This window comes from Triturus cristatus, chromosome 1_1, assembly GCF_964204655.1.
Source record: "Triturus cristatus chromosome 1_1, aTriCri1.1, whole genome shotgun sequence".
Classification (NCBI taxonomy): domain Eukaryota; kingdom Metazoa; phylum Chordata; class Amphibia; order Caudata; family Salamandridae; genus Triturus; species Triturus cristatus.
In genome coordinates this window covers 82,586,611-82,610,883 of record NC_140579.1, presented here as the reverse complement: position 1 = coordinate 82,610,883, position 24,273 = coordinate 82,586,611, and the positions used below count along the sequence as shown (strand labels likewise).

At 49.2% G+C, this 24,273-nt stretch overlaps 1 protein-coding gene across 5 annotated transcripts in view; it reads right to left on the bottom strand.

Moving 5' to 3' along the window:
* Positions 1-24,273, bottom strand: part of LOC146869515 (homologous-pairing protein 2 homolog) — a 139,871-nt gene that overhangs the window by 12,706 nt on the left and 102,892 nt on the right. The window lies entirely within an intron of this gene.

Sequence of the window (24,273 nt, the reverse complement as noted above, 5' to 3'; positions counted from 1 at the left end):
CGTGAACGAAATGGCATTTGGGTTGATTGTGAAACTCTGGATTTATTTCTTAAATACTAGAGAAACAGTTAGCTAATGCTTGTTAGAAGGGTATGGTAGAGGGATGTGCTACTTTATCAACGGAAGTAACGATTCCGTAGTAGGGCAGAGGTAAGCGCTGCTCTCGGGAAAGACGGAATTCTCGTGAGAAAGGTCTATTGCTGTTCTTTGGTTAGCGAAGCGGACAATGGAGATGTTTTTGTGCTGTTACTAATAGAATTGTTAAAAAGTTGCAATAGAAAGTTCACTGAGCGGACTTGTAAAGGAGGGGTAGACAGAAGCAGAGCTGTCGCAGCGGCTGCTGATGTCAGAACGACCGCGCTGGGATTGGACAGTCGGTCAGAACTGTAAAACGCTCCGGATTGGTGCGTTAGTGTAAAGCCGCGCTAGGAGTGGAGAGATACAGGGTGACGAAAACGCTCCTGATTGGTGCGTTAGTGTAAGTTGCGCTGGGATTAGAGGACTGACAGAGTGACGTAGACGCTCCTGATTGGTGCGTTAGTGTGAGTCGCGCTGTGAGTGGACAGAATAGCGGTACAGTTGTAGAGAGACTAGCGATACACGGACACCAAAAAAAAAAAATTATTACCAATCACAAGAAAAGAAGAAGTCGTGGTTTGGTAAAGTGAAAAAGTGGTTTAAGCAAGACAAACAGGTCAAGACTAGGGAAGGACAGTTAATTCCTCCATCGAAACCCCCCGCATCCTTGATGATTGCATAATATGGGTACCATACTTGTATTTGGCTAGACAACTCGGTAAAATACACCCAGGACGATGGAGTTCTGGCATTTCCAGAGCATGGTTCCTTTAATTTGGCTGTTTTAAGGAACCTACGGGAGAAGATGATGTATTTAGAACCAAGACCTAGACCGATGCAGTTTGAGGCATTGACGGAATGGGAAGACGAAATGCATGAACGAGAAAAACAAAGAAGTGGTAGAAATTTTAGATATCTGTTTGGCAGATCATATTGACATGAAACGCATGCTGATCGAATGAAATGGTGGCGGGATGCAAGTATGACTGGGGGTATGTTTCCTGTGAGAGCAGAAGGAGAGAATGAAGGAAGAAAAAGTGTGGAGAAAAGAAAGAATGTGGAATGAAGAGGTTATGGATTGAATGAATCAGATGATGATGTGCTGGATGATGTGTTTTATAAAAATCCACCACCGTACCGACCAGACCCAGAAATATTGACACCAAGTGCCCCAATAAGAGAAACATTAGGAATTATCAAAACTGAGATATGTCACCAGATTTAGGAAGGAGGAATTCCATTAGAGAAGCAGAAAAGAGGTCGGAGAATAGAATAAATAGTGAAAATTCAGCAGAATTGGCCAAAACAACTCTAAAATTGACAGAGAAAATAAGACAATTAACCAAGAATTTAGAGGCTGTAACAGTTCCTGTGATTATAGGTCCAGTAATGCTCATTTTTGAGAAGCAAAAGGATAGCGAACATTGCTCGACGGTACCTTATCGGAACCATAATTTAGTTGACAGTTCAGAACGGAGTCAAATTGAGAATCCGTGGGGACATACAGTAACTATGTTTGAACCAAGCGTTTCAAATAATCCATTTATAAATCAGAATTATGTTAAAAAGAATAGAACGACAGTAGAAACATTATTGGAACCCCAGAGAATTTCAGAACAGAGTAGTGTAGAAAACCCAGTAGGACCTTCAGTGAAGAACTAAGTGAATGGTTAAGAGGGTTACAGAAACAAGACTCCCAGTCAATAGATGTGGCAAAATTACTGATGGTATTGAAAGAATTAATTGTAGGGACTATACCTGTAGAAAAATTGAAAAATTATCAGGATGAGGAATTGTTATTCCTATGTAAGAGTGTGACATGGAGAGCAAAAAATCTACATGAAAGATTAGGAGAAATTGCAAATGAAATGGGTATAGAGATTGATAAGGTAAAAGCTTTACAGAAACCCTATCGAGTTGATTTTACTGAAAGGGACATTTAAAATCTGAACACCACAGGACAGATAGGACAGATCAAGGCCATAATCATTTTATTGAGAAAATGGGGAGATGTGGATAAATGGAGAAGTAAGTGGTATAGAAAGCGTAGTGATGCCTCAGAAAAGACAGTTTCGGCTTTCCCTGTTAGGGAGAAAGAAAGGGTAGTAGCTGAATATCACATGAGAGAAATTCCAGGAGGGGGGATATGTACATGTCCCCTGGACAAGACAGGACATTTTGTCGTTTACGAATGACTTTCCTCGACTGCGCAAAAAGCCCGTTGAGTGGTACAGGCAAGTAGACAGATTTGTAAAATTATCCAAAGTATTATGGATAGATCTGAATAGCCTATTTGATATAATAGTGCCAGCAGATTTGTGGACAGAATGTAAATTAATGATAAATTGGCCAAATCAGGAATACCCTAGGGATCCTAAGACCGGAGCTCCCGACCCAGAGGTAATGAAGAAATATGACCAGGTTACGGTATTTTTGAAAAATAAAGTACCCCCCAAAGAGACAGATTGGGTAAAAATTGACCAAACACATCAAGTAAGTAAGGAGTCAGTACATGCATACTATGAGAGGTTGATCTTGGCTTTTAAACAGTTCAGTGGAGATGAGAACCTGAGTGATAAGGTTTTGAGTCATTTTGTATACAGATTTGTATATGGATTACGTCCGGATATTGGTGATATGATAAAACAACATACAGTAGATTGGTAAAATAAGAAAATAGATGAAGTATTAAGACATGCTAAATATTTTAGTGATGAAATTGAGTCAAAACAGCGATAATTAAAAGAAAAAGCAATGTGGGCACAGGTGAAAGTGGCTGAAAGACAAGAAGCTCAGCTAGTTGAACAAGCAAATAACCCAGGAATTAAACCGAGATTTGGCCCAGGAAAGGGGAAAGGTAATATAGAGGAAGCTAAAAAGAAGTTTCCATGCCACAATTGCGGTAGGTTAGGGCATTGGAAATCCGAGTGTAAGTTTCCTCCAAGTACTAATAATGAAAATCCATCATTGAATCCACAGGTGCAGAATGAGGTGAGTGATCAACTGCAGCAGCAGCAGCAGGTGGTTACCTCACAGAATCAGGTGCCAAAACCACCTTTTCCGCAGAACAGAAACACACAGAAGTATAGTAACGAATCGGGATTCTACAATGAAGAACAGGTAAATAAACCGCAACGCGCTCGCGCTGTTTCGCAGTACTGGCTGCAAAGCGATGAGAGTGAGTCAGAAGGAAGCGATTGACGGTGCCGAAGGGACGAAGAAGAGTGCGTACTTGGCGCAACTCTAGAAGTAGACCAGACAGGACCATTTGTAGATGAGAGGGTTAATGATGAAAAAATTACTTTCCTAGTGGACACTGGTGCTACTTGATCAACTGTAAGATCAGCTGATGTTAAGAATCTTCCTCTTTCGGATGAAACATTCCAAGTAGTTGGTGTGTCCAACAGACAGATAAAGACATTTTTGACAGAACCAGTAAAAGTTAGTATAGGGAAATTTATAGAGATGCACCGCTTTGTTTGTGTGCGACACCAGTCCAGTGAATTTATTAGGTAGGGACCTGTTGTGCAAAATGAATTGCACTATATTCTGTTCTCCAGATGGAATAGCATTTGAAACACCAGATGAGGATGTACTGTATAAAATGACCATAGCTAACAGAGAAGATGAGGTTACTGAGACTTATGCAATATTCAACCCTGATGAATTACCCAAAGAATTGAAGCAGTCAGTAAAGGTGGAAGTATGGGATTTTACCGGAGAAGATGTAGGACTAATGAGAAATATAGATCCTGTGAAAATAACTGTGAAGGAAGGAAAAAGCTATCCCAATATTCCTCAATATAAATTGACACCTGAGATAATTGAAGGAGTAACCCCAATAATTGAGAAAATGAGTAAACAAGGTATATGGAGGGAGATAATGAGTAGTCCATGTAATTCACCGATAATGGGACTGAAGAAGCCCAATGGGAAGTTCAGGATAGTACAAGATTTGAGAAAAGTAAACAAAATTGTTGTGTCATGCTGTCCCATTGTGCCAAATCCATCAGTGATTTTGGACCAGATTCCCCATGATGCGGATGGTATACAGTAATTGATCTATGCCATGCTTTCTTTTCTATCCCATTACATCATGACAGTCAGCAAATGTTTGCATTTCGGTTTGGAGAGAGGATTTTGGCATGGTGCCGAATCCCACAGGGGTATACAGAAAGCCCTTCGATATTCAACCAATTGTTGAAGAAGTCATTAGAAAGCTTGCAAATGCCCGAGAGTTCAGTATTAGTTCAGTATATTGATTATCTTTTGGTAGCGTCAAAAACACGTGAAGCTTGTGAGGTAGACACTATAGCACTATTAAATCATTTGGCAGATGGAGGATTGAAAGTGTCACCAGCAAAATTACAGTATTGTAAGAAGGAAGTACAATATTTGGGACATAAAATTGAGAAAGGATTGAGAAAAATAACTATAGACAGAATCAGAATCATAAAAGGAATGAGAGCCCCCATGACTCAAAGAGGTGAGGATGTTTCTGGGAATGGTAGGGTACTGCCGTCAGTGGATTAGTAATTTTTCCCTGATTGCAAAGCCCTTGGTGCGTTTAACCAGGAGTGATGTAAAAGATCCCCTGGAACTGAACAAAGAAGAATTGACAGCATTCAAACGATTGAAAGAGGGTTTGTGTGAAGCACCAGCACTAGGCATGCCTGATTATGAGAAAGAGTTTGAGTTGTATTGCAGTGAGAGATATGGATGTGCACTCTCTGTGTTGATCCAAAAACATGGAAGGTTGAGGAGACCAATTGCGTACTTCTCATCAATGCTTGACCCAGTAGCTGCAGCATTACCTGGGTGTTTGAAGGCAGTGGCGGCAACATGTCGAAGCCTGGAACAGAGTGAAGGAATTGTGATGGGATATCCATTGAGAGTGTTTGTACCTCATGATGTGGCGATCCTTTTAACAAGGAGTCGTACTCAGTATATGACACATAGTCGGCTGACTAAGTATGAAAAGGTCATTTTAGGTGCAACAAATGTGAGTCTTGTGAGGTGTTTGAATGTGAATCCTGCAACTTTGTTACCAGATGCTGAGAATGTGGAAGTGAGAGATGAAGCAGATCATGATTGTTTGGATGTGCTTGAGTATTGTACGAAGCCACGACCAGATATAAAAGATGTACCTTTGCCAGAGAGTGATTTCTTGTTGTTTGTTGATGGGTCATGTTTGAGAACAGATGACGGAGTACTAAGTGCTATATAAGAAAAAAATGTACCTATGCCTCTGGTGACTTCAACACTTATTCGTATGAAGTAAGATAAACGAAAATTAATACGTTTATCCAAGCAATGATTTATGCCTTTTATTTATTTTTTAAATTAATATCTTTGATCACAAAAAGAACACATAATAAACTACACGAAATACCACATTGATATTTACACAATAAAAGTGAACAACGTGAAAAATGTGTTTTGACATACAATTATAAATAAACTCATAATAGTCAAACATTGAAACCATCAAATTTAATGTAACAAAAAACAATCATTATATAAACAATACGAAATGCAAAGTTGTCAAACAAATTGATAGATTGGACACCTAACACCCTTATATTTGGAATCAATCAAATCCCCTACATGTCAGGGACACAAGGGAGTATATTTGTGATATTTAACCAAGAAGTTAGATTCCTTTGTCTGCCTTGTAATATTTAACCAAGGAGTTGAATTCCTTTATCTGCCGACGCGTTTCGAGTGCCGGTTAAATCAATTGCCGCACTCTCATCAGGGCTGGATTAATCTTTCTCACGAACAGACTGATTGTGACAAAAAAGGGAGGGATGAAAAAAAAGAATTTGAATTTTTATTAAAAAAAGGCGCTTCCCAAAGGCCTAATTGTTTTTCTATCTGTACAAGTTGGTGGTCACATACCTGCATTATGCCGGTTGCATGTAACCATCAGCAATGTATAACACACAGTGGTTGCCAAACTGATTTTCAATATTGCGGGGCCAAGACGGTTTTTAAACCGCAGATCTTTAATTCTGCAAGAGAAATGTTACACGCACATTCGCGGTGTCTGTTTAAATAAGTTTAAAACGTGACAACTAAGCACAAGTTATTTACTCACTCAAGAAGGGGGGCCAAAAACGTGGTCCCACAGAGGAAGTGTTGTAACAAATAGCGATCCTTCACTCTCTTTAAAAGTAGTTCGTGGCTGCAAGAGCAAACAAGTGTAAGAATTTGTAAAACTCGTTTTTTAGCTAAACTCACTTGAATTCAAATGCAAACTATTTTGCTCACCTAAAGAAGCTTCAAGCTCAAGATTTCAGGCTCAAGGTTTCAAATGGGATCTGTCTCCATTACTGCTAGGAGCTCGCCGAGCTGATTAGCACATCATGGGATGGTGCATCAGTGTCACATGATGCATTTCTGACCAATCACAGGAGGAGATGATCTAATTACATTTGTATTGACTTCTGGGAGATGTAGTTTATTGAAGTCATGTGTTTCAATCCAATTACCCAAGGTAAAATTTTTCAATATCACAGGTCGGTTATATTTACAAACATATCGATATCGATCCCATTTATGCTTTATTAGAGAGATACAAGTCCAGAAGCTGACAACAGCACCATATATTTAATTACAGCTAATGAGTCTTCTAGATTCTGTTTAGCTCACTTATGCAGTTGACACCCTGGTTGATGCTATCGAATTTCATAATTAAATATGCCTCTTTCCGCAATAGAGCGGTCTCTATACAGAGAGGAGTACTAAGTGCAGCATATGCAGTATGTACGGTTGCAGCAGTTATGGAAGCATCTTACCTGAAAGGAGTGAGGTCAGCTCAAGTAGCTGAACTTGTCGCTTTGACTAAAGCATGTAAGATTGGGAAGAGTGTGAGAGTGACTGTGATAACTGACAGCCAGTATGGCTTCGGGGTTGTCCATGATTTTGGCCAACTTTAGCTACAAAGAGGTTTCCTGACCTCAAGTGGAACCCCTATTATGAATGCTGAAGTGGTTGGAAAGTTGATTGAGGCGATACAGCTGCCTAAACAATCAGCTGTGGTGAAATGTGCTGCCCATGGTCAGGGTAGTGATTACATCACTACCGGTAACAGGTATGCTAATGATATGGCACAGTATTGTGCACGGAATCAGAATTCTGTCCATCGGGCAAAGGAAAAGGAAATGCTTTCTTGCTCAGTAATGTTTACTAACGTTGTGGGAACTTGGGAAGAAGTGAGGCAATTGCAGGAAGAGTCAGGAGATGAGGAAATGAAACAGTGGATAAAAGCAGGGTGTGCACCAAGAGAAAAGGACCGTGTGTGGGTCTATCTAGATGGAAGACCAGTAATGCCTGATAGCATGATGTCTACCATGGCACGGATGTATTATGGCCAGGGACACATAGGGAGAGATGCTATGATCAGGTCCTTTAAGCAGACCTGGTACAACCCCAAGTTTAGACAGGTAGCAGAAAGTCTATGTCAAAGATGCCTAATATGTCAGCAATACAATCCTGGAAGGAAGACAGTTGTGAGTCTAGGAACAATAGTCCGAGAAGGAGGTCCTTTCACTAGAATGCAGGTGGACTTCATTGAGATGCCTCCATGTAACAGATTGAGGTATGTTCCGGTCATATTCTGCCTATTCTCCAGGTGGGTGGAAGCATTTCCAACTAGAAGAAATGATGGGATGACAGTGGCAAAGCTTCTTTTGAGAGAATTCATCCCCAGGTTCGGGTTCCCAGTGACCCTTGAATCAGACAGAGGAGGACATTTCCATAATGAGATTGTAAGATTAATTAGTGAAGCATTGAATGTACAACAGAAACTACATTGTGCCTACCGAACAGAGGCTTCTGGTGTGGTTGAACAGATGAATGGTACGATCAAAAATAGGATTGGAAAAATGTGTTTAGCCACAGGTATGAAATGGCCTGATGTCTTGCCTCTCGTACTAATGACAATCAGGGCAATACCAGACAGAACTACAGGGTTAAGTCCAAATGAAATAATTATGGGACGAGCAATGAGGCATGTGTTTATACCAGTCAAAAAGCTGATGACAATAACTGATGACATGGTGTTGGAATACTGTAAAGGCCTGGCTGTTGCAGTTCATTCTGTGTTTCATCAGGTTGGAGCGGATGCCACCACCCTTGAAAGGAAGCCAGCCCATGATCTGAGCCCAGGTGACTGGGTAAGGATAAAAGTCCACAGAAGAAGAAACTGTTTGGTTCCAAGGTGAGGAAAACCAAGGCAAGTCATTTTGACCACGACAACAGCTGTGAAGTGTGCTGGATTGAAAAACTGGATCCATGCCAGTCATACCTTGAGGATACCAAATCCACTGCACAGCAAAGATAAAGAGTACTATGACGATTCAGAGTCAAGTACTGAATCGGAGAACGAAGAGCCAAAAACACAAGAGAACTCTGAAAGAGGGGAAACAGAACCAAATCACAGTTTGGTCCCCAGAAGTATCTCTCCGAGAAGAAGATTGCAGATTTCTGATATCAGTTCAGATTCTGAAAACGAACAAGGAACACAAGGCCCTCAAAAAGAACACAGAAAGAAGAGGAGAAAAGTTAATGAAGAGACAGTAAAAGAAAGTCAGAAAAAAGAAGTTTCAGATGAAAGGCTGAGGAAAATTCCACCAGAAATAACCAATTCAAGTGAACATGGGACAGGTACAGAGAGAGAGAGGGACAGATTGCGGAAGACCCCCGAGGAGTTGTAGGGAACTGCATCACACAGTTAGGTGAAGGGACAATTAGTCAGGAGGAAGATTGCGTGTCGGAGACCCGAGGAGGGACAGAAGTAGGGAAAACCAAACTAACGGTGGAAAAAGAAGTCGTTGAAAAGGAAAGACAAGTTGAGACAGAATCTGAAGAGAGTGGAAATGAGATACATGAAGGTCGAGTTCTAAGGAAAAGAGCTTGGAGAGACGAAAAGAATAAAGAAAGCAAACAGAAAAGAGTTAAAAAGGATGAAGTGTGGCCAAACAAAGTAAAGAGATTGAGATATCGGCTGACACGAGTAAAATCACAGAGAGCTGAACAGGTGAATGAAGTGACAAGCCAAGAAAAGTCGAAAGAAGAAACAACTGAGGATAAAAGAACAAGGAAACCTAACCAGAAGTATAAGTCACCGGAATAGACGTACGTGGCGCTGCCAGAAAAGGATGAAGAGGCAGATACTCAAGGAAATCCAGAGGAGGCTTTACTGAAAGTGGTTGAAGAAGAAGAAGCAGGAATCCTGAGTCATCTTATCCGATATTGGAGAAGAAGAGACGGAAGATCAGGAAATTCTGAACTTGGATGAACAGAAAGAAGTAAAAAACGATAAAATGCCAAATTGAGACGTTCCAGAAAACTACTGATGAAAAGAATAACAATTGAGTCAAAAGATAGAGTCTGGTAGAACCAAGTAGAGGCTTAGAGCCTAAGGATAGAAAACTAGTTGTGAAGTAAAAGAGGCTAAGTCAAAAGACACAGTGCAAATTAATAAGATGGCTAACATAGATAATAGCAAAAGTAGATGTACATTCATGAAAAGATGGTGTAAAATGTGTTGTTGTTGTACAGGATTATTAATGCTTCTGTGGAGTATACTTGCTCTACTTATTTCTTTCAAGGTTACTATAGATACACTAGAAGGACACACTGAAAACATTACTAATGTAGGGAAGATTCAAAAGGTAGTTCCGACTAGAATAGATAATAATTACTTGCACAAAGATAGGTCTATTAATGATTTTTCAAATAATGTGTTTTCAAAGTTATTGTATGAATATGTAAAAACCATGGACGTAAGGGACTGCTACGTATGCATGCAGTTACCTGCATCTGTGTCAGAGGGAGTGACTTATCATCACCTTCCAGCAACGTATGGAATAGCATGTAGTGTAATAGCTTGGTTATTTTATCAGACAGGTAGATTAGAATATTATTTTTCAGATGTAGATAACATTTTTGCACAAGTGCCTTCTATTAACAAGCTAAACAAGGTGAAACCAGCTAAGGTATTAGGTGATTTTTTCTTAGAAACTAAAGAATTAACATTAGAATACATTTTTAGAAACAATTTGACTTGTAGTTTGAAGAAAGAAGAAAAGACATTCTTAGACATGGTCGAAGAAAGAAGATTGAAAAGGCAAAGAAAAGTCGCAGAAGGAAAAGGGGAGAAAACAGTTTGGGATATAGAAAAAGAAAAACATTTGAAGGGTGAAGCTAGTCCAACTATAGCTTTAGACATGCCCCAGAAAGGTAAAATGTGTATTAGAAGGAATCAAACTGCTTATGACAATTATTTCGTAGGTAATAGTGAGTGCCATGATACATACCGAATCTTGGGTGGATGGGGATTTAAAGGTGGAAGAGATCCAGTTTTCCCTGGACTATATTTTATCTGTGGGAACAGGGCATATTATCGTTTGCCAGACCATTGGTATGGCACATGTTACGTAGGCCTGGTTTTTCCAAAAATCTTTCACATGGACAGAGGAGAAGATGGTGTCCATAGTTTAGGTAATCATTTAACACGTAGTAAAAGAGAATCCTGGACTGAGATTATAGGTGATATCTTTGGAGCATTGATACCAGCAGTGGGAATATCTTTGAATGCAGACAAAATTAGAAAATTATCAACAGTAGTGGATCGCTTGTCAACAAGCACCGCTGGAGGATTTATATTGGTAGATACTGAAATGGTTTCCATGCGTGCTATGGTGATGCAAAATCGACTTGCCCTTGACATATTATTGGCAAAAGAGGGTGGAGTCTGTGCAATGCTGAAAGTTCAACATTGTTGCACTTACATTCCAGACGAAAGCAAAGATCTGAAAATTTATATTAAGAATATTACTGAATTGCATGATGAAATTGCACCACTGGAGGTTGAAAGTGTTTGGGAAAAGATTGGTAAGAAAATAGCTGCTATTAAGAATTTCTTAGTTAAAGTATGTAGTAAGTTTATAGGTAAAATATTATTTCCACTAACATGTGTGATTTTCATATTACTAATATTAAGATTAGGTTGTATGTGTTGTAAAAACAAGAAAACTGAGAATAAAATAAAAAGAGAAAAACTGAAAAGGAAAGCAAAAGATCTAGATAGAGATTTAGAAGAAATAGCTTTAGAAGAGTGGAAAGAAGGCATGTATAAAAAGGCAAAAAGAGATGAAGAAGAAACTGAATTATGAATAAGAGCAAGAATACATTTTGAGTTTCCGTAAAAGGGGTAAAAGAAATGTAGTGACGTTGTGGTGATAAAATCACCAAAGGGGGGATTGCTGGAGCGAGTTTTTATTCAAAAAAAATGTTTTTCTATACCCTCTCCATTTTCGCATGTTATATGAATAAGATTAATTGATTAATAGTAATTGTATTAACCGGTTTGCGGTGTATTTCTAATCAACCTTATTAAAATAAAGAATACACATGGGAATTGCATTTGCATGGCTAAATTAATACGTAAACTAAAACGTGTACGCATATTGATCATAGATAAGTAGAAAATTACATATTATATGTTGCTTCTGTGATGTATTTGTGATTTGTGCTTTATTAATGTGAGTATAACCCGCAGTAAGTGTTGCTTCTGCTAGATAAATACACACACATATGGGTATTAGCAAGGGGATAACATTTTATTAGTCATTTCCATGTATTAATTACGTTTTTGTGTCTCTTTGCTTAAGTTGACCATTTCGAGTGGCCACAAGATGGCTGACATCCCTAGCTGACAAGATGACTTCATTGAAGAGGTCTATGGGTGGACTGTGCATGCGTCGCCAGCAGCTGTGGTGACCGAACAGTGACCCTAACCCGACTGTGCCCACCAAGGACACCCTGGGAGGAATGCCAAATTTATTGAATACAATAAGGAGATACTTATTCCCGGGATTTAAAAGAACTACATTCAAAAGAAACATTTTCCACATGGGAAAGCGATGGCACGGAGTCCATCGACCTATCAGAGATGACTTAAAGATACTACTCGTTACTTTTGGAATGTAATTTTACTATAAATCATCCTAGATTAGAGAGGGTAGGATCGGAGCTCATCGTCACATCTTTGAATTTCCAGACGTTATGCTGACGGAGGCGACGGTGACACTGCAGGACAGCTGTTTCCAAAGACTCTGACAGATTGAACTGAGGACCAAGATTCTGACTTAGAGGACGACTTTAGCCAGATTAGGTAAATATGATGGTCAGCTGCTTGAATTAACAGTCAATTTTCAATTATTAGATAAAGATTTATGATTAACTACAAGAACTGTGTTGGGTCATTGTGTATTTATGTAAATAAAGTGTAGATTGAGTATCACTTTAACCAGCAGCTAAGCTGATCCATGGCCTATCCATGGGAGGAGTACTAAAAGGTGAGGCTTAGGCCTTAATGAATAAAGAAAAGTCTCATTGGGAATAAGTTGGTACTTCCTTCCATCACAGCGAACGGAACAATCGCCTCTTAGGAAAACAGATCAATAGAGGATGAGTGTTGGTGTTATGGGCCCCACCAGCGAATGTAGTGATCGAGTGTGTCTGTGCGATCTATGATCTGTAACGAAAAGAGGGATTTTGCATACCGCGCTGCAGCACCTTCGCTAGCCGAGACCTAAAAACTAGGATTGCATTTTTAAGTCTCGGCTGGCGTGGCTGCGAACATGCGCAGCTCGCTCGGCGAGATTTAATGATTTTGAGTAACTTCTGTAAAGGGCTTTAAGCCCCGCCCCTCTTTTCCATTGGCTGGCGTCATCGTTTATGCTAAACGGTGGCCAGCCATTGGAAAAGAGCTTTTTATGACTTGTAACTTTGGCTTTTTCAGACGGCACACTTGGACGGGCGTGCCTGCTTTCCTCCATCGTAAAAGTGTTCTTATCTTTATGGGGCCATGTGTTTCAAACACCCATAAAGACAAGAGATCCGGCTGCAGCGCGGTCCTCTTTGCTTTTCTCACACAGCCGGGCTGGTAAGGCGGAAAAAAAATTTAAAATGTAGCAGGGCAAACTTTGGTCTTCATGCCTCGCCATCATATGCAGTTGGTAGGACCGGGTGTGTGTCAGGGCCTGCGCGTTCGCCTTCCGGACATTGACAGGACTCAAGGTCTCTTGCCTGCAGAAGGGTCATGGGCTCGCCAAGGGTGCTGTGCATTACACAGTACGGTGACTGATGGGAGCTGCTCTGGGCCTTCACGGAGATAGCCGTCCGTGCTGCCCTCTGCAAGAGCGGTGCCACCGCAGGCGCGAGCTCGCTGAGTCCCAGATGCGGCACAGCGCCGAAGTCAGCTGTCTCGTGAAGGTGAGTTAGCCGATACAACACCTGCCCTACCAGTCAGTTTCCAAGACCTTTAGGCCGGCGGATCACGGAGGGAGCTGTGGCGTGTTCCTGCATGCTTGTCTCTCCACAGCAGGCCACAGGGAAGGATGCAGCTGGACCCGATCAACAGACAGTATTGGTTTCCCGAGCTACAGTACTTCGCTCCATTGCTGTATGGCATGGCCTCCTTGGTAAAGGAAGCTGCGTCATTTGAGAGCTCATGGCTGTCTTCAGCTCCGCTCCCTCCATGACTCTCAGGTCCTCCTTTCTTTTACTTTTTAAGAGGACCCTCTGCTAATGCCGTGAACCCCACAGACTCCAGGTATGTAATGGGGGGATCTGGGTATAGTGGCTAGTAAGGGAATGTGCTCCGATACAGAACTTCAAAGTGAGGTAAAACAAAGCACTAGGAAAACCTGAAAGATTGTCTCACAAACCGATAGGGGAAACATTCTCGCCAGAAACAGCAGCTTCGAAATGCAATGTGATTAACAAACCATTAGGTTAAAAGCTATCATTAGTTCAGTTCCTGAAGCCTGCAAGTTTGACACGCTGTAATTTAGCAGCTCTTTAAATGGCCTGCATCCCCCCACAGGGGCCTCTTTGTGCCACCATCGCTACCGAATGCTCGTATTTGAATTCTGCCACGGGAACGCGCAGCTTCGCTTGCAGACAACCACTGGCACGGGAGGGGAACCATATGGTCTTATAAACCATTGCGCCTTAGTCTTGTAAAATGGTTTCAGACTTGAAAATCTAACGCTGCTTTTTGTTTTTTCGAATACAACCAGCTTTACTCTGTAGCTGGATAAGACATGGGTGTCCAACGTCGGTCCAGGAAGGCCGGGTCTCATTTTTAGTATATCCAGGCTCAATATAAATCATTTAGACGGCTCCTAGTTGTCCTGAATATCTGACAGCCGTCCACCCCCTCCCTCCACCACCCGGTTTAAATTGGTTGCCAGCCTAGATTAGAACTGTATGTTACCCTCCGTCCGAACCTATTGCTCTTTAATATCATTACCCTGTCCCTGTACCTCTGATTGAGCTGTTGCCTTATGCCCCTAACCCTCTACTCAGCCTTCCATTTTGTTTCTGACATTCGTTCTCTTTTCTTCTGGCTCTCCGCCGCTGCCCCCTCCCCTCTCCGTCTGATCTTCACCCGCTTTGCCTGTGGATCCACTGGTCCTATTAGCATGCGCCCCCTTGTGCTGCCTCTCGCCCTCAGACCTCCTTCCCGGTGAAAGTTCCAAATGATGACTTGCAAAAAGTTGCTACTTGAATCCACCCTGACAGAAGAATGTCTAACAACGGACCACTATGCTCATCAGGGAACACAAGGGGCATCTTTACTGTTAAAAAAAAAAAAGGACAACTGAGACCGACAGATGCCAGGTGGCAACAATAAGCGCTTCCAGTCTCGGCAGGCGCTGTCACCATAGCAGCCGAGTGGATCTCCAGAAACACACGTGACAGTCAATGGATCCAGTACCAGGTATTTGTAGTTGGTCACTTGTGATTCCCATCGGAACTGTCCCGGTCCCCGTGCAGTCTCACCACCCTTCCACTCCTCTGCCTAGATTATGGGCCCAGGCCTCACTGCTGCCCCCTGTGCCTCCTCGACGCCCTTCATACTTCACCTCTGCCATTGTTGGATCTCTGTACCATGTGCATACCCAGTGCCCCTGGCAGCCCGTGTCCTCTCTGAACTCCTGTGCCTCCCTGCTGCCCTTGATGCCACCTACCTGAACCCCGTGCATCCCTCACTCCCCTGCCTCCCTGCTGCCATGGATGCCTCCTACCTGAACCCCGTGCATCCCTCACTCCCCTGCCTCCCTGCTGCCCTTCATGCCTCCTACCTGAACGCCATGCATCCCTCACTCCCCTGCCTCCCTGCTGCCATTGATGCCACCTACCTGAACCCCGTGCATCCCTCACTCCCCTGCCTCCCTGCTGCCACTGATGCCACATACCTGAACCCCGTGCATCCCTCACTCCCCTGCCTCCCTGCTGCCACTGATGCCACATACCTGAACCCCGTGCATCCCTCACTCCCCTGCCTCGCTGCTGCCCTTGATGCTTCACACCTGAACCCCGTGCATCCCTCACTCCCCTGCCTCCCTGCTGCCCTTGATGCCACCTACCTGAACCCCGTGCATCCCTCACTCCCCTGCCTCCCTGCTGCCCTTGATGCCACCTACCTGAACCCCGTGCATCCCTCACTCCCCTGCCTCCCTGCTGCCATGGGTGCCTCCTACCTGAACCCCGTGCATCCCTCACTCCCCTGCCTCCCTGCTGGCATGGGTGCCTCCTACCTGAACCCCGTGCATCCCTCACTCCCCTGCCTCCCTGCTGCCATGGGTGCCTCCTACCTGAACCCCGTGGAAACCTCACTCCCCTGCCTCCCAGCTGCCCTTGATGCCTCCTACCTGAACCCCGTGCATCCCTCACTCCCCTGCCTCCCTGCTGCCCTTGATGCCTCCTACCTGAACCCCGTGCATCCCTCACTCCGCTGCCTCCCTGCTGCCCTGGCTGCCTCCTACCTGAACCCCGTGCATCCCTCACTCCCCTGCCTCCCTGCTGCCCTGGCTGCCTCCTACCTGAACCCCGTGCATCCCTCACTCCCCTGCCTCCCTGCTGCCATGGGTGCCTCATACCTGAACCCCGTGCATCCCTCACTCCCCGGCCTCCCTGCTGCCCAGGCTGCCTCCTACCTGAACCCCGTGCATCCCTCACTCCCCTGCCTCCCTGCTGCCATGGGTGCCTCCTACCTGAACCCCGTGCATACCTCACTCCACTGCCTCCCTGCTGCCCTTCATGCTTCACACCTGAACCCCGTGCATCCCTCACTCCCCTGCCTTCCTGCTGCCACTGATGCCTCATACCTGAACCCCGTGCATCCCTCACTCCCCTGCCTCCCTGCTGCCCTTCATGCTTCACACCTGAACCCCGTGGATACCTCACTCCCCTGCCTCCCTGCTGCCATGGGTGCCTCATACCTGAACTCCGTGGATACCTCACTCCCCTGCCTCCCTGCTGCCATGGGTGCCTCATACCTGAACCCCGTGTATCCCTCACTCCCCTGCCTCCCTGCTGCCCTTGATGCCTCCTACCTGAACCCCGTGCATCCCTCACTCCCCTGCCTCCCTGCTGCCATTGATGCCTCCTACCTGAACCCCGTGCATCCCTCACTCCGCTGCCTCCCTGCTGCTCTGGCTGCCTCCTACCTGAACCCCGTGCATCCCTCACTCCCCTGCCTCCCTGCTGCCCTGGCTGCCTCCTACCTGAACCCCGTGCATCCCTCACTCCCCTGCCTCCCTGCTGCCATGGGTGCCTCCTACCTGAACCCCGTGCATCCCTCACTCCCCTGCCTCCCTGCTGCCATTGATGCCTCCTACCTGAACCCCGTGCATCCCTCACTCCGCTGCCTCCCTGCTGCCCTTGATGCCTCATACCTGAACCCCGTGCATCCCTCACTTCCCTGCCTCCCTGCTGCCCTGGATGCCTCATACCTGAACCCCGTGCATCCCTCACTTCCCTGCCTCCCTGCTGTCCTTCATGCCTCATACCTGAACCCCGTGCATCCCTCACTCCCCTGCCTCCCTGCTGCCATGGGTGCCTCCTACCTGAACCCCGTGCATCCCTCACTCCCCTGCCTCCCTGCTGCCCTTGATGCCTCCTACCTGAACCCCGTGCATCCCTCACTCCCCTGCCTCGCTGCTGCCACTGATGCCTCATACCTGAACCCCGTGCATCCCTCACTCCCCTGCCTCCCTGCTGCCCTTCATGCTTCACACCTGAACCCCGTGCATCCCTCACTCCCCTGCCTTCCTGCTGCCACTGATGCCTCATACCTGAACCCCGTGCATCCCTCACTCCCCTGCCTCGCTGCTGCCACTGATGCCTCATACCTGAACCCCGTGCATCCCTCACTCCCCTGCCTCGCTGCTGCCACTGATGCCTCATACCTGAACCCCGTGCATCCCTCACTCCCCTGCCTCGCTGCTGCCACCGATGCCTCATACCTGAACCCCGTGGAAACCTCACTCCCCTGCCTCCCTGCTGCCCTTCATGCTTCACACCTGAACCCCGTGCATCCCTCTCTCCCCTGCCTTCCTGCTGCCACTGATGCCTCATACCTGAACCCCGTGCATCCCTCACTCCCCTGCCTCGCTGCTGCCACTGATGCCTCATACCTGAACCCCGTGCATCCCTCACTCCCCTGCCTCCCTGCTGCCCTTGATGCTTCACACCTGAACCCCGTGCATCCCTCACTCCCCTGCCTCCCTGCTGCCATGGGTGCCTCCTACCTGAACCCCGTGCATACCTCACTCCCCTGCCTCCCTGCTGCCCTTAATGCCTCATACCTGAACCCCGTGCATCCCTCACTCCCCTGCCTCCCTGCTGCCCTTCATGCTTCACAACTGAACCCCGTGCATCCCTCACTCCCCTACCTCCCTGCTGCCCTTGATGCCTCATACCTGATCCCCGTGGATACCTCACTCCCCTGCCTCCCTGCTGCCCTTGATGCCTCCTACCTGAACCCCGTGCATCCCTCACTCCCCTGCCTCCCTGCTGCCCTTCATGCTTCACACCTGAACCCCGTGCATCCCTCACTCCCCTGCCTCCCTGCTGCCCTTGATGCCTCCTACCTGAACCCCGTGCATCCCTCACTCCCCTGCCTCGCTGCTGCCACTGATGCTTCACACCTGAACCCCGTGCATCCCTCACTCCCCTGCCTCCCTGCTGCCCTTGATGCCTCCTACCTGAACCCCGTGCATCCCTCACTCCCTTGCCTCCCTTGATGCCTCATACCTGAACCCCGTGGATACCTCACTCCCCTGCCTCCCTGCTGCCCTTGATGCTTCACACCTGAACCCCGTGCATCCCTCACTCCCCTGCCTCCCTGCTGCCCTTGATGCTTCACACCTGAACCCCGTGCATCCCTCACTCCCCTGCCTCCCTGCTGCCATGGGTGCCTCCTACCTGAACCCCGTGCATCCCTCACTCCCCTGCCTCCCTGCTGCCACTGATGCCACATACCTGAACCCTGTGCATCCCTCACTCCCCTGCCTCCCTGCTGGCATGGGTGCCTCCTACCTGAACCCCGTGCATCCCTCACTCCCCTGCCTCCCTGCTACCATTGATGGCTCATACCTGAACCCCGTGCATCCCTCACTCCCCTGCCTCCCTGCTGCCCTTGATGCCCTCTACCTGAACCCTGTGCATCCCTCACTACCCTGCCTCCCTGCTGCCCCTGATGCCTCCTACCTGAACCCCGTTCATCCCTCACTCCCCTGCTGCCCTGGATGCCTCATACCTGAACCCCTTGCATCCCTCACTCCCCTATCTCCCTGCTGCCCTTGATGCCTCATTCCTGAACCCCGTGCATCCCTCACTCCCCTGCCTCCCTGCTGCCATGGGTGCCTCCTACCTGAACCCCGTGCATCCCTCACTCCCCTGCCTCCCTGCTGCCCTTGATGCCTCATACCTGAACCCCGTGCATCCCTCACTCCCCTGCCTCCCTGCTGCCACTGATGCTTCACACCTGAACCCTGTGCATCCCTCACTCCCCTGCCTCCCTGCTGGCATGGGTGCCTCCTACCTGAACCCCGTGCATCCCTCACTCCCCTGCCTCCCTGCTACCATTGATGGCTCATACCTGAACCCCGTGCATCCCTCACTCCCCTGCCTCCCTGCTGCCATTGATGCCTCATACCGGAACCCAGTGCATCCCTCACTCCCCTGCCTCCCTGCTGCCCTTGATGCCTCATTCCTGAACCCCGTGCATCCCTCACTCCCCTGCCTCCCTGCTGCCCTTGATGCCTCATACCTGAACCCCGTGCATCCCTCACTCCCCTGCCTCCCTGCTGCCCTTGTTGCCTCATACCTGAACCCCGTGCATCCCTCACGTCCCTGCCTCCCTGCTGCCATTGATGCCTCATACCTGAACCCCGTGCATCCCTCACTCCCCTGCCTCCCTGCTGCCCTTGATGCCCTCTACCTGAACCCTGTGCATCCCTCACTCCCCTGCCTCCCTGCTGCCCCTGATGCCTCCTACCTGAACCCCGTTCATCCCTCACTCCCCTGCTGCCATTGATGCCTCATACCTGAACCCCTTGCATCCCTCACTCCCCTATCTCCCTGCTGCCCTTGATGCCTCATTCCTGAACCCCGTGCATCCCTCACTCCCCTGCCTCCCTGCTGCCCTTGATGCCTCATACCTGAACCCCGTGCATCCCTCACTCCCCTGCCTCCCTGCTGCCCTTGATGCCTCATACCTGAACCCCGTGCATCCCTCACGTCCCTGCCTCCCTGCTGCCATTGATGCCTCATACCTGAACCCCGTGCATCCCTCACGTCCCTGCCTCCCTGCTGCCCTTGATGCCTCATACCTGAACCCCGTGCATCCCTCACGTCCCTGCCTCCCTGCTGCCCTTGATGCCCTCTACCTGAACCCCGTGGATACCTCACTCCCCTACCTCCCTGCTGCCCCTGATGCCTCCTACCTGAACCCCGTTCATCCCTCACTCCCCTGCTGCCATTGATGCCTCATACCTGAACCCCGTGCATCCCTCACGTCCCTGCCTCCCTGCTGCCCTTGATGCCTCATACCTGAACCCCGTGCATCCCTCACTCCCCTGCTTCTCTGCTGCCACTGATGCCTCATACCTGAACCCCGTGCATCCCTCACGTCCCTGCCTCCCTGCTGCCCTTGATGCCTCATACCTGAACCCCGTGCATCCCTCACTCCCCTGCCTCCCTGCTGCCCTTGATGCCTCATACCTGAACCCCGTGCATCCCTCACGTCCCTGCCTCCCTGCTGCCCTAGATGCCCTCTACCTGAACCCCGTGGATACCTCACTCCCCTACCTCCCTGCGGCCCTTAATGCCTCCTACCTGAACCCCGTGGATACCTCACTCCCCTGCCTCCCTGCTGCCCTTGATGCTTCACACCTGAACCCCGTGCATCCCTCACTCCCCTGCCTCCCTGCTGCCACTGATGCCTCATACCTGAACCCCGTGCATCCCTCACTCCCCTGCCTCACTGCTGCCCTTGATTCCTCCTACCTGAACCCCGTGCATACCTCACTCCCCTGCTACCATTGATGGCTCATACCTGAACCCCGTGCATCCCTCTCTCCCATGCCTCCCTGCTGCCCTTGATTCCTCCTACCTGAACCCCGTGCATACCTCACTCCCCTGCTACCATTGATGGCTCATACCTGAACCCCGTGCATCCCTCTCTCCCATGCCTCCCTGCTGCCCTTGATGCCTCCTACCTGAACCCCGTGCATTCCTCACCCCCCTGACTCCCTGCTGCCCTTGATGCCTCATACCTGAACCCCGTGCATCCCTCACTCCCCTGCCTCCCTGCTGCCATGGGTGCCTCATACCTGAACTCCGTGGATACCTCACTCCCCTGCCTCCCTGCTGCCCTTGATGCCTCCTACCTGAACCCCGTGCATCCCTCACTCCCCTGCCTCCCTGCTGCCCTTGATGCCTCCTACCTGAACCCCGTGCATCCCTCACTCCCCTGCCTCGCTGCTGCCCTGGATGCCTCCTACCTAAACCCTGTGCATCCCTCACTCCCCTGCTGCCATTGATGGCTCATACCTGAACCCCGTGCATACCTCACTCCCCTGCCTTCCTGCTGCCCTTGATGCCTCCTACCTGAACCCCGTGCAACACTCACTCCCCTGCTGCCATTGATGCCTCATACCTGAACCCCGTGCATCCCTCACTCCCCTGCTGCCATTGATGGCTCATACCTGAACCCCGTGCATACCTCACTCCCCTGCCTCCCTGCTGCCCTTGATGCCTCCTACCTGAACCCCGTGCATCCCTCACTCCCCTGCCTCCCTGCTGCCATGGGTGCCTCCTACCTGAACCCCGTGCATACCTCACTCCCCTGCCTCCCTGCTGCCCTTAATGCCTCCTACCTGAACCCCGTGCATCCCTCACTCCCCTGCCTCCCTGCTGCCATTGATGCCTCATACCTGAACCCCGTGCATCCCTCACTCTCCTGCCTCCCGGCTGCCCTTAATGCCTCCTACCTGAACCCCGTGGATACCTCACTCCCCTGTCTCCCTGCTGCCCTTGATGCCTCACACCTGAACCCAGTGCATCCCTCACTCCCCTGCCTCCCTGCTGCCACTGATGCTTCACACCTGAACCCCGTGCATCCCTCACTCCCCTGCCTCGCTGCTGCCCTTGATGCTTCACACCTGAACCCCGTGCATCCATCACTCCCCTACCTCCCTGCTGCCATGGGTGCCTCCTACCTGAACCCCGTGCATACCTCACTCCCATGCCTCCCTGCTGCCCTTAATGTCTCCTACCTGAACCCTGTGCATACCTCACTCCCATGCCTCCCTGCTGCCATTGATGCCTCATACCTGAACCCCGTGCATCCCTCACTCCCCTGCCTCCCTGCTGCCATTGATGCCTCAAACCGGAACCCCGTGCATACCTCACTCCCCTGCCTCCCTGCTGCCCTCTACCTGAACCCTGTGCATCCCTCACTCCCCTGCTGCCATTGATGGCTCATACCTGAACCCCGTGCATACCTCACTCCCCTGCCTCCCTGCTGCCCTTGATGCCTCCTACCTGAACCCCGTGCATACCTCACTCCCCTGCCTCCCTGCTGCCCTTGATGCCTCCTACCTGAACCCCGTGCATCCCTCACTCCCCTACCTCCCTGCTGCCCTTGATGCCTCATACCTGAACCCCGTGCATCCCTCACTCCCCTACCTCCCTGCTGCCATCGATGCCTCCTACCTGAACCCTGTGCATCCCTCACCCCTGTGCCTCCCTGCTGCCCTGGATGCCTCCTACCTGAACCCCGTGCATCCCTCACTCCCCTGCCTCCCTGCTGCCACTGATGCCTCCTACCTGAACCCCGTGCATCCCTCACTCCCCTACCTCCCTGCTGCCCTGGATGCCTCATACCTGAACCCCGTGCATCCCTCACCCCTGTTCCTCCCTGCTGCCCTTGATGGCTCCTTGCTGTACCCCATGCATCCTTCACTTCCATGCCTCCCTGCTGCCCTTCATACCTCCTTGTAGTACCTCATAGACCCTTCACCCCTGTGCCTCCCTGCTACCCTTCTTCATTCCTGTACCCCGTGCATCCCTGTACTCTAATGCTTCCTTGCTGCTTTTGAAGCCTCCTTCCTTGCAACACTTACATCCTTTCATCCTGTGCGCCTCTACAGCCCTTGAGGAGTCCTTCCTTGTACCCCGTGCATCCTTGCACCCTTGTGCCTCCCTGCTGCCATGGATGCCTCTTTCCTGTACCCTCTACTACCCTTGATGCTCCTTTCCTGTTCCTCGTGCATCCTTCATCACCATGCATCCCTGCGGCCCTTGATGCCTCCTTCCTGCATCATTTCACCCACTTTCTCCCTGTTGCCCTCGGTACCTCATTCCTGTATGCAGCGCACTTGTTCACCCCTGTGCCTCCCTGCTGCCCTTAATGCCTCCTTACTGTACCCCCTGCATGCTTTCACCCTTGTGCTTCCCTGCTGCCCTCGATGCTTCCTTCCTCTACCCCGTGCATCTTTTCACTCTCGTGCCTCCCTGCTGCCCTTGGCGCCTCCTTCCTGTACCAAGTGCGTCCTTTCTGGCCTGTCCCTCCCTGCTGCCCTTGGCGCCTCCTTCCTGTCCCCCTTTCATCCTTTCACTATGTCCCTGATGCACTTGATGTCGCTTTCCTGTACCCCTTGCATCCTGACACCCGTGTGCCTCCTTGCGGCCTTGGTGCCTTCTTCCTGCACCCCCTGCATTCTGAAACCCCTTTACCTCCCTGCTGCCCTTGGTGCCCCCTTCCTGCACCATGTGAATCCCTTCACCATGTTCCCCCTAGTGCCCTTGAAGCCTTCTTCCTGTACCCCCTGCACCCTGACAGCCCTGTGCCTCTCTTCTGCCCTTGGTGCCCCCTTCCGGCACCCTGTGCATCTTTCACCCATGTGCCTCCCTGCTGCCCTTGGTGCCTCCTTCCTGTACCCCCTGCATCCTGACACCGCTATACCTCTTTTCTGCCCTTGGTGCTTCATGCCTTTACCCCTGCATCCTGACGCTCCTGTGCCTCTCTTCTGCCCTTGTTACCTTCTCCCTGTACCCCCTGCATCCTGACACCCCTGTACCTCCGTGCTGCCCTTGGGGCCTCCTTCCTGCAGCCCCTGCATCTTGACACCCCTGTACCTGCCTGCTGCCCTTGGGGCCTCCTTCCGGCACCATGTGCATCCTTTTACCCTGTGCCCCCCTGGTGCCATTGGGGCCTTCTTCCCGCACCCCATGCATCCTTTACCCCTGTGCCTCCCTTCTGCCCTTGGTGCCCCATGCCTGTAAACCCTGCATCCTGACACCCCTGTGCCTCTCTTCTGCCCTTGGTGCCTTCTTCCAGCCAAGGACCCTCCATCGGACCAGTGCCAGGCAAACATGAAAAGCCAGCAGCACATGGCATCCCCAGTCGGTCCCACATCCAGGTAGAAACCAAGCCCGACCCTGCTTAACATTGGAGATCAGACAAGAGCAGGTGCCACCAGGGTGGAATGGCCGCAATGCAGGAAACACCACACTGGTCAGCCAGGAACTCCAGGGGCACCACCAAGACCAGCCCGAGTCACCTAACAGCATCAATAACACGTCCTGATCGGCCAAGCCACAGGAAGATGCGCCGGGACGTCCGGTGCCCCAGCCACAAGGGGTCGTCCGCCAACAAACGCAGCTCCCAGCAAACCAGGAGACTGCGCAGCAGGACGTTGAGGACAGCCCAGTAGCCAGACTGCAGCCAGAGAACACTGCAGCAAGCAGCAGCAGGTAAGTCAACCAGCACCCACGTCCCATTATGTCAGCAGACAGAAACAAGCATTACAAATGCAAAAG